Source organism: Octodon degus, unplaced genomic scaffold (genome assembly GCF_000260255.1).
Source record: "Octodon degus isolate 3935 unplaced genomic scaffold, OctDeg1.0 scaffold00217, whole genome shotgun sequence".
NCBI classification, from domain to species: domain Eukaryota; kingdom Metazoa; phylum Chordata; class Mammalia; order Rodentia; family Octodontidae; genus Octodon; species Octodon degus.
Window position 1 is genome coordinate 1720967 of NW_004524793.1, and position 12293 is coordinate 1733259.

A 12293-nucleotide genomic window follows, 5' to 3' on the forward strand; every position below is an offset into this window, starting at 1 on the left:
GCTATCACAAATTGTGCTGCTGTAAACATAGGTACACGTATATCATTTTGATATTTATTATTATTTTATTCCTCTAGAAAATCCTAATTCATACAATGACAGTCACATCTAAAGACTAAATTTCTATACACAATTTATAAACTTTAATTAAAAATAAGTATGCACACATCAACCCAAACAAAAATTAAGAATTTGTTATTTATTTATTTATTTATTGCGGAACTGGGGATTGAACTCAGGCCCTTGTGCTTGCCAGGCAAGCACTTACTCTACTGAGCTATCTCCCCAGCCCCAAGACAATAAAAATTTGAAAAAAAAATAGAAAGTACTATTAGGATACAAAGCACCATAATTTATAGCTTTTGGATTTACATAGTGATACAAGGATGTGAAAAGATCTTCCTTCCTTCCCAAGAAAATGTAGAGAAGGGCACAAAGATAATTGTTACATCTGTTTGAATTCTTTGTGTTATAAGTATCAGACACTTTATTTCAAACTGACCAAAATAATAAAGAGAATGTCATGGTTCAATAACTGAAAACTGAAGATAGGCTGTATTGGTTACCCTTCCCTTGTGTGGGAAAACAGTTAAGAAAAATCAGCTTACAGGAGAAAATGTTTACCTCAGCTCTGATTATGGAGGGCTCAGTCTGTGGTCTCTTGGCTCTGTTGCTTTTAGATTTAAGGTTCCCAGTAGGACTCACCCCTCTTATGTGCTCTTCTACTGCCCAGCTGTCACGCCATCTGGGGCCAACGTTTCAACACACGAGGCTCTGGAGGATCGTTCACATCCAAATTGTAACATTCACTAAGCTTTTGCATGGATTTGATTCCAGGGCTCCACTGTGTCATCAAAGACTCAGCTCTGCTTTGTACAGGGTCGCTTACTAGGCTTCCTGGGAGTAGCAAATGGATTCAGTGATTCTGGGTCTCCCATGTGCACCAGGGAGAAGGAAAGAAGAAATGCTGTTCAGCAGGTCTTTTAGAACTGTCATAAACATTCCAGGCCTGTACACTCCAGGAAACGTTTCCTCAGAACTCGTTGGTACACATCAGGTCACACATCTATCCACTATACGATCACGGCGTGCTACCGGGGACCTCAGTCACACATCTATTACACCACCAAAGCTTTTGATCAATACTTCTGTTGAATTAAAGGCATTTGTTCATTGCTTAATCACAGTCACAAGTCACTTCTAGAGTGAGCACTATCTATTTTTGAAGTTTTGAGGAAGCATAGTCTATATGTTCTAATCAAGTTTTGAGTAAAACACATGCAACATATAGTGAAAGAAATGCCATACAAATATAAAGAAAAAATACAGCAAAGATTATGGGTAGAGTGGCCATCCCAGAAGAAAACCTGCTAGCAGATATACAAAAGAGGCACTATAAGAAACACTGGAAGCTATCAAATTTAAGTTGAATCATGAATACATAGAAGAAAAGTTGAAAAAGAGATAACAATTTGGAAACTGCTATAAGTTAAAGGTGAACATCTTTATATCTATTAAAATAACACTTGAGGGGCCAGCGAGATAGCTTGATGGTATAAGAGCCTGCTTGGCAAGTGCAAAGTCCTGGGTTCGATTCCTGGTACTGCATGATGTGCCAGCCCTGCCCTGGCCATCCCCTGCCTACCATGGAAATTGGGCTTGGTGGCACATGCCTGTAATCCCAGCACTGAGGAGGCTGAGGCAGGAGGATCACTATGAGTCTGAGTTGCATAGTGAGACCCTGTACCAAATTTTTTAAAAAAGAAAGAACATTTGAATAAAAATAAGAGCATTACAATTTCTAATTTGCAAATTAGAAATCAAGTAGTACACAATCAATATGGGAAACTGTCAGTCAGTAACAATGAAGAAATTCTTACGAAAATAGCAAAAATGGAGCTGTAAATAACAACAATACAATTTAAAAGTCTGTAAAATTTATGGAAGCCAGAAATAGGAAATTATACAAATCCCAAATAAACATTTCCTAAAACATAAATAATGCAATTAAAGTGGAATGTATTCAGAGATATAGAAAATTTTCATAAAATGAGAAATTCTAATTATGTTCACTAAAAGGTCTTCCATTATACTTGATATGTCTATAGACAAAGAATACCAAATAAAATCTTCAAGAATATTCCATTACCTACCACTGAAAAAGAAGTAAAAGCACAAATCCTTTATTTAAAATTAAAATGAAATCTCCCTCCAGGATGAAAAACACAATTTTATTCACATGGTTGGTGTTATTCACTGAAAATTATCAAGCTTGTGTAAAAATGTTTGTGAATTTGCACTCGTGTACATGTGGGACGTTACAAGGTAGTTTTAAAATTACTAAAGTAAAAAAGATGATTAATAAGAACAAAACCCGGAAAGAACAAGATGAAAGTGTTTGTCTTATCAGCCAAATGCACAATGATTACACAGATAAGATATTGTTAGGATGAACAAATACAGACATTTAATAAAATAGGATAATCTCTAAACTATAAACTAGTGAAACTTCATGTGTAGGAGAGATGGATTAACACAAGTGAGTGAGGCATCACTTCTCAACGCCTTGTGCCTGGATAACGGTTAGATGTGACAAATGTAAGTTAGATTCTAACACTTGCTGGTACAAAAGTGAATACCAAGTTTATTAAAAATGTGAGTGTGAGGTAACAAATTATTAAATTGAAAAGTAAAACAAAGTGATTTTAATATCTCAGGTAAATGGTGAGTTCTTAAGATAAATGGGCAGAAGCTAAATGCAAAACATAGACCTATATGACTCAAGTAAAGTCAGGGGCTTGTTTATCAAAAAGTACTGCAAATGGAACAGAAAAGATCATACAGAACACATCCACATATATTCAACTACTCGATCTTGCACAAAGGTGCCAAGCATGCACTGGAGGAAAGAAAGCCTCCCTAATACATGGTGTTAGGAAAACTAGGGAACAACATGCTGAAGACTGAATCTAGACCTAATCCTCTCACCATGTACAACACTAAAATCAAAATGGATCAAAAACTGAACACTAAATCAGAAACAATTAATTTACTGGAAGACAAAATAAAACTTTTGAAATCCTAGCCTAGATATACAGGAAATAGTTTTAAGAATCAACCAGTGGGATCATATCAAATTAAAAAAAACTTCTGTATAGCAGAAGAAACAATTAACAGAGTGAAAAGACAACATACAGAATGAAAAAAAACTTTCCAGTGATTCCTCAGAGGACTCATCTATAATAGGTAAAGAACTTGAACCATTAAACACCCTAATAAAAGACTCAGTCAAAAATGACAAAGTGAAATGAAGACATAACTTCCCAAGAGAAGTACAAAGGGACACTAAATACACAAAGAAATCCTCAACATCACTGGCCTTTACAGAAATGCAAATTAAAGCATTCTAAGATCACATTCTACCCCAGCAAGAATGGCCGTCCTCGAGAAGTCAAATAATGACAAGTGCTGTGAGGCTGCAGGATAGAAGGAACTGTTCTTCATTTAGAGTGGAAACCTAAACCAATCCAGCAACCGAGGAAATAAGTGTGGAGAGTCCTCAAAAAATACAACTAGAGCTTCTATTTGACTCAGTTATTCCCCCTTCAGGTATCCTCCTGAAATAGTTAAAGACATCCTAGTACAGCGATGCATTTGTATCCATATTTGTAGCAGCACGTTTCGTAATAGCTGAATCTTGGAGATGGCCTCTATGTTCATCAGCAGACAAACAGACAAATGAATCATGGTATTAGACACCACGGAGTCCTACTCTGCCACAAGGAAAGATAAACTCAAGTGACATGTAAGAAAATGGGTACACCTTAAGACCAATGGTAAGTGAAGCAAATCAGATGCACACACATTAATATTGCACAGATTATTGTATACAAGAAATGAAAATATAAATAAAGAACAAAATAGACAATAAGAAGAGGTAGGGAGATGGATTTTTCTCAAAAGGGACAGAGATCAAGAGATGAAGGGAGGTAGGAGGGAAGGGGGGACAGGAGAAGAAAAAGAAAATTACGATCCATCATATGCAGGTACCAATGCTCTGCAAGGCTCACAAATGTTATGTACTATGAACATGCACAGAAAGAAAAGTGAAGGGAACAAGAGGTGAGAGCAAGAGAGAGAGAAGGCAGAGCGAAGGGAGGAGAAAAGGAATCCGCTGTGTTAGGTACATGTACCAGCTTGGCATGAGAAATGGAACCATCGGGCATTACACAAACACTAATAAAAAATGAAAAATAAGAAAATGGTCAGTTCATGGAGGAAAGAGAAACTATAAAGATGTACTGGCAAGAATAAGAAGAGAAATTCTTAGAACATTTCTGGTGGAAATATAGATCAGGTCAATCATCTTGGAAAAATTGTGTTAACTTGCAAAATGTCTTAGTTCCTCCACTTCTTTGATACACTCTGGAGACAGTCTTGCCCATGAGACTGGGGCCAGTGTATAGGCATTTTGATAGAAATATGTTTTGCAAAAGCAGAGCAGACAAGCACAGACTGGAGATAGCCCAGCTATGACTCAAGAATGGAAAGGGTGGATTCTTTATGCTGTAGACATCCCAGCAAATGCTAGAATCTTGTATAAGGGAATAAATGAAACTATTATGGTTTGCGTCTAGTTGTCCCCCAAAAGCTGCATGCAGTTATGGGGTGGACTTCTAGAGTTTGTGATTAATTCATGGTCCAGTGCTGGGATTATGGGTATGAGTGCTACTCCTGGGCTGCGGCAGGCACACAACCTGAGTGCAACACAAGGGAGACAGACTTGCTCTCTGTAGCCATTGTTGCTGTTACTCCTCCCTTTCGCTCTTGCTAGTTTGCTATTTTCCACCACCATGAACTGCTGCCTTCTGCCAGATGCTGCTCTGCCTGGAAGCCAGCTGAGTAAGGACTGAAACCTCCACTAAGTGTGAGCTAAATAAACCTTTCCTTCCTTAATTCTCAGTGTTGTGTACTTTGTCCCAGCAACGAGGAAAAAGTAGCTGAGATAGACACCAACTGAAGAATTTGATAAACCTCAAACAATATGGGAGGGAGAGGAGAGCAAGATGTGACAGGATGCCTAAGATAGGATTCTATTTGTACGAAATGCAAAGTTGGAAATTAGTAATTCTTAAGCTAGAAATATAGTGGCAAAATCAATGGAAAAATGTGAGTGTTGGATTTTTGAAAAATGCAAAAATGAAGACATAGATTAGATAAAATCTTCTAAGGTAATCAAGAAACAAAACAGAAGAAAAAATGGCTTAAACTACATGGCTGGAAGCAAGACACTGCATTAAAGGCATTTGCCTTTAAAAAAAATTTATTTATTTATTTATTTATTTATTTATTTATTTATCTATTTATTTATACAGGGTCTTGGTACACAGCTTGGACTTGTAGTTATCATCCTGTTTCAGCTTCCCCAGATCTGAGACTGCAGGCATGTGCCACCATGCCTGGTTTCGGTGGCCACCATGATGTGCCTGGGGTTCTGGGGCTGGCACGGTACACAGTATTGGGGATTGAACCTGGGTCCTTGTGCTTGCCAGGCAGATGCTTTGACCACTGAGCTGTCTCCTCGGCTCCCTTTTTACATTTTTAATTTTATGTTATTTGAGAAAGGTTTCCATAAGGTTCTCAAGTCATTAAATTGCCAAAGCCAGGCTGACTTGCAATCCTCCTGCATCGGACATCTCAGTGCTAGGATTTTAGGTATGTATGTCCATACTCGGCTTAGCTCACAGTTCTGTAGGTCATGAGTACATGGAATCTCAGCTCATCAACTGGCTTGTCTGCTCCACATCTCATAAAAGTGAAATCACAGTTGCAGCCCATCAAATCGCTCTCATCTGAGTTTTGCCAGCTTCCAACTAATTTAAGTATGTGCCTTACATTGCCTTCCACAAGAAAAATCTAGACAGGGAAAGTCATCATAGATGGAGAGAAACAGAAATAAATTATATTTTATTTATTTATTTTATTTATTTATTTTAGGACAGGCTCTATAGGGTCTCACTGCGTAGACTCCTACTGATCCTCTTGTTTACAGCCTCCCAAGAGCTGGGATTACAGGCATGTGCCACCATGCCCAGTTTCAATCACTGTCTCAGCTTGCCCTGGGGGGCGGGGCTGGCATGGCAGGCCCAGGGATCATCTGCCTACACAGGTGCTTTAACTCCTGAACTATTTGGCCAGCCCCAGAAATGGATTACGAAGTACAAGTCTATTCATATAAATATGAAAACTTACTGAAAAGGGAAATTTGCTAAGAAAATATAGTTTCTTGGATCTCAGATGAAACAGAAAAAAAGTCTATCTATGCAAGACCTTTAGGAGCACTACACCTCTCACAAAGCAGCAGTCCAAAGGGTTTCATTGTTTACTTCTCAAACCTTTAAGAAAAAAAGCACTTTCAATGTTATCCACGTGATCACAGAAAAAATAAGAAAAGGTTACGCTGGGTATTGTTTCTAGGTATCCAGCCCCTCTCTGACTGTCTGTCTCCGTATTCCAAAGCTCTGGCAGCAGTGCCTTTGTTGGCAGGGTTGTGGTGACTTTGCCTGTTGAAGGCACTAGTGCGAGTGGAGGAAGGACAGGGAAGCCACATTCCACTTCTGGTGGTGGGGCTGGCTCAGCTCTGCCAGGGGCCCCCTTGTGAACCCTAGAAGTGAGGAACCCAGACTTGGTGGTGCCCTCCAAACGCTTGGAGGTCTGTCCTTTAGGGAGTGCAGCTGTTCCTTTTCTGTCCTGACCTTAGGATGAAATCAACTTTTCTCTTTTGTCCTTCAAATATTTTGAACCCAATTTCCTGTCTCAAATCCCTCTCTTCTGGAAATAACCTGAATGGGTATTTCTTCTTAATGAAGCCTGACAGATAGATCAGGTAACTTTTTGAATTGTCTTTGAAAAGCTCATTCAAATGGACCATAAAATCCAACAAAGGCACCATAAAAAGAAAACTACAAACTGGTCTTATTAATTTTATACCAATACAAAACTTCTAAGTACAATGAATATAAAATATTAAAATAAAAACAATTTAATGAATAATTTGAAAAGCAATGAATCATGAGTAACTGGAGCTCAGCCTAAAATCATTTGTCATATTAATATATCAAAGGGAGACAAGGAATGAAATAACAGGTGTAAATTTTTCCAAGGGGGAGATAAATTTATTTTTTATGGTAATGTGCTTATATAGTCAAAAGATCAGATGAAAAGCTATTAGAAGCAATATGAATATTTAATACAGTTACTGGCTACAAAATTAATTTCTAAAATAATTAGCTTTTATTTTAAAAGCAATAACTGGTATGCAAGAAAACATCTCCGTCAAAACCAGGGAGAGAAATAAGACTGGAAAATACACTTTTGAAAATGTACAGAAGCAACACAAGCCGAGTGTTAGAGTACTGGTTGAGAGCTGCTAAAAATAACTGTGTTGTGCAAATAGCTCTCTATGTGTTCATTAGAAGACTCAAGGTGGCAAAGATATTAGTTTTTATAAATTAGTCTGTAAGATACTTTCCTAACAAAATGGTCGCAAAGTGAATCTTGTTTTTCATTTTAAATATCTAAAGTATGAACTTGAGGGGACAATCAGAGGAAAAAAGAAAAGCAATTGGGTGGTCTTAGGGTATACAAATGTGAAGTGTACCATGAATGTCACCACACTTGAGACAGTAAGACACTACTACAGGAATGGACATTCTGACCCTGGAACAGGGCAGGAATGCTGAAACAGACCCAACTACCTAAGAGAATCTGTTACACGATACAGATGACATTTTCAGTCTTTGGAAACCCACAGTTCTTAATAAATACTACTAGGACAATTAGCTGTTCATATGACAAAAGTTTAAATAAAGCCACATCCTTTGTTCTCCCATTGTACCAAATAAATTCCATACTGGCTACAAATGTAATGTACAAATGGAAATTATAAATATTAAAAGTGCAGAAGCATGAACTAGGTATTATTCTTTGCATGGAGAAAATTTTTTGTGAAAGTAAGTGTAAATCTTATGAACAATGAAAGAAAGATATCTGACCTAATATTGTGTGGAAATGTTCTGTTAAGAATGATAGTTGGAGGGCTAGCCAGATAACTCAGCAGATTAAAGCTACTGTTTAGGCAGACGCAGGGACCTGGGTTTGATCCTCAGTGTGCCATGCCTCGGCCCTGCCCCCGAGGTGCGCTGAGACTGTGACTGAGACTAGGCGTGATGGTGCATGCCTTTAAGCCCAGAGTATGGGAGGCTGAAAACAGAAGGATCACTATGAGTCCAGTCTGTGTAATGAGACCCCGTAGACCGTGTGCTAAATACATTAAAAAGAAAAAAAGAATGGTAGCTGGACACATGGATAAATGCTGAGATAAACCAAATATTACATTAAAATATTCATGTAATATGTAAATAAAAAAGATTGAATATCTAATTATAAAGACAATCATATTGAAATCAACGTAAGAGGGATTAACAAAAAAATCCAGTAGGAGACTGGGCAAAAGACATAAGCAAATAGTCAAAACCAAAATAAGTAGAAATAAATAGTAATTTTAGAATATCCCTAACTTTCTTCAAAATTAATGAAATGGGATTTAAAATAATGAAGCATGTTTTCTCATCAATGACTTTGGGAAACATTAATCCAGACTATTCTCACTTTTTACAAGAGAAAACATCATAACTATTGTACTTTCGAGTACATCATGGCAAAATCTTTTTGTAGGAAAATAGACAAGCTCTTTATCAATTTAAATTCATACATCCCACAAAACATTCTGCAGCTGAGCTTTTCCCTGAGTACTTTAGCTATGCATTTGTCAAATGTTCACTGTACATCACATTCTCTGTGTTAAATTCCGGGAACACAGCTACAACTGAGGTAATGTGTTCCTCTGAAGATACCAACAATCTCAAGTGTACTGTTGTTCATGACTGAGAAAAGAAACAAACAGTAACAACCACAATCCTGCAGAACTGTGGAGGAATATTTGTGTGCTGCAAATGGATATAGCACGATACTATGAAATTATTAAAGAAAATAAGTATAAATGTACTATGAAGGGAAACATTCTCCAACTATGGTGAAGCAGAAAGGAAGTCACAGAAACTGCATAATAGGGCTTGTTACTTAGACTTACAAAGTTCACACAAACACACTTGAGTTCCTATTAAACAAAACATTTGGAAGAATACACACCTCATTTGAGAGGTCACCTTTGGACTTGGCATGGGATGGAGAAGGTGAGAGAGGAGGGAGTTCTTAACATTGCAGTTTCAAATAGTTTAATTTTATCCTAGAATCATGTATGTATTTTTTTATAATTAAAAGTTATCTCAGATTTTTTAAGAAGAGGTTTCTCAAGAGGTGTTCTGTATTCACATCCATGGTAAGCTCTGTGGGTGAACTCTTGGATCCCATCTTCTCCTTTGGGGAACGGATTCCTGCCTAATTAAGCAGCTCAGCCAGCAGAGAAGGTACAAGCAGAACTATTTGGAACACCTGGACTCACACCGTGCGCTGTGCTCCTTAATTGTGTAGCAGCCCATTCTCAGAATTGATTCTGTTTTCGAAGTTCAAACCTTTGTAGCATGTTTTGCTGCGGCTTCTGTGACCTCTGCGGAATCCTTGCTGTGGAAATCAGTGTGGCTGTCCTCTGGTGTGTGTGAAGTGTGAAAGTGTCAAAGGGAAAAGCTAGAGTTTGCTTTGCAATCCAGAAGTAATCATAAAGTGATTAGTTTAATAATCTACCTATTTTTTTCAGCGTCTGGAAAAAAAATCTGTTACCTGACTTTTCATTTTGTAAAAGAATTTTTTTCTGGTATCAGTGATGATCACCAGGTTGCAGTGTTGTGGGTACATACAATAAAAATTCCTTCTTACCCAGAAGAGGTTTGCAATTCTGCAAAGGTTCTGTCATGGCATTTATGTAGTCTGCTATTCCATAAGGCAGTCATACCTACAAATGTGATGAATTATATTTTAGGTGCAATGATTGTTTTCAGTGGGGGGAAAGCCTCCCCAGACGAATTGATACCAGATTCCATGCTGGGTCTTATGCATTAATCATGAAGTATCATGCTTATGCAAATGTGTAGAAGCCCAATTAGGCAGAGAGCACAGAGCCCTGGGAATAATGTTATGGGCTATTGGGCCTTTGAAATACACTCCTTGGCCAAATTTTCAAAAGCAAAGCAGATTTGAGATGCCTTTTTACTCTTGAAAACAGGTGTACAATTGTCTTCATAGTGCTTATTTCATGCCTTCAACCTTAAAATAAAGCTTTCTCCCAGTTGGCATGATTTCCCCTCGTTGCTCTACAGGAGCAGTGGAAATTCTGAATCACTGACAAGAAAATAAAATGTTCATTCAAAATCTAGACGTGCTGAGAATATTGAGGATACATCAATATTTGGGTTTCTTTGCCACACTTTTAGAATGTTTCATATATTCAGTTTCCCTCTGGCAGGCTCTGCCATCTCTTATATTTTGTCTTATTAATCAAAATATTCTGGTTTCTATTTCTGCAAAACCTCTGAACACAATGCAAATGTTGTGAAGAGAGAACATAAAATTCTGGAAGACAAGCTCTCTCTTTTATGTATTACTACCCATTTTCAAACTTTATTTTGCTAACTTAAAACTGCCAGTGCTTGACCCCCAGCTCTTATTTTCATGAGACCCTTGTTGAAACTGCTCCAGTGTCTGCAGCAAATATAGTGATGAGTGGAAATGAAGGTGGATAACAAGAAAAGTTTGTTTACTGTCATCCATTTAAGTGACCATAAGATGGCCATTTTCAACATGGGTAAGTCTAGACTCCTACTAACTATTGAGAGGAGGCAGATAAATCGGCAAATCAAGTGTTTGCATATAGAAATTTTCATAGTTTAGGGAAGAAAACTTAAAGGTTTTTTTTTTCAGTCAGATGCAATGCAATCCTTCTCTCTAACAATCTGGCTTACCACAGGCATAAAAGACATATTTGAATGTTTTATTTCAATATAGGTTAATATAGGTCTTTAAAGTTCCATTTTCACCATGAATAATTTGAGAGAGGGCAATTGAAAAGCTATTTAGGGTACAACACTTGCTTCCGTGTAGCACACACTGGTGACTGGGAGCTGGGTGAGCAGAGGGACCCAAGGGAAGGAACTGGGCGGGGAAGAGAAGGGAGACAGAGTGAAAGGGAGAGAGGAGCAGCACTGGCTGGCGAACAGCAGCTGAGACGAAGGTCTTACAGCTCTCTTTGGGGAATGGAAAACACTTTGTGACTTACAAAAATGGTGTTAATTCGTTATTGTGCTTTTGGGAACATCCCTGGCATTCTATGAACAGCACTTCCGGTTATACCTAACAACTTGCACAAAAAAACTGAGGCTTCCAAATCTAAGATATGACATTAGATTTTTCAATGAAAGACTGACTTCTTTTAGTTCCAAACTATAGCATGGCTCAGAAAGTTAGTACACTTGATTTTTTTGACATGGGCTTTTAATCCTGACCCCCAAAATCACCCTTTTTTTTCTATTTCTCTGTCTTTCTTCTTTCATATATGCACATGACTCCAGCAATTTAAAAACAAAACCAGAGCTGGAGAGATAGCTTGGTGGTCTAAGCACCCGTCTGACAAGAGCAAGGCTCTGAGTTAGATTCCCAGTACTGTATGCCAAGCTGGCCACTGAAACCAGGCATGGTGGCGCATGCCTGTAATCCTGAGAAGGCTGACATAGGAGGATCATTATAAGTCTGAGCTGCATTGTGATACCCTGCACCAAATAAATAAATCAAAGATTAGAAAACAAAACCTGTCCACTAGTCCTCATTTCTTATTTTATATCCCACATGCAGGAAAAAAATATATGTGTAATTGTTTAAATGCAGAAAACATTTTAAATATGCAATTAAAAAAACAAGACCAACAAATGGATTTGTACAACATGCATTATATTCCGACAACTTTTAAGTAACTATGGGAAAAAATAGCTATGGGAAGAGGATTCTACTCTTGCCATTAAAACAGGACCTCCTCTAGTACTCTGCCATTCCTCCCACTCTGGGTTGGACACTACCACAATAATTCTATCCTTTCTGAAACCAAAAGCCTACAGAAGAGTGACCAACAGAGGAGAGAAAGCCACATCCTTCCAGAGAAACATCTGATGCCTATTGGAAGTTAGTTTAAGATATTTTCCATTTCCATACCAAAAAAAAAAAAAAAAGGAGGAGGAGGAGGAGAAAGAGAAGGAGAAGGAGAAGGAGAAGGAGAAGGAGAAGGAGAA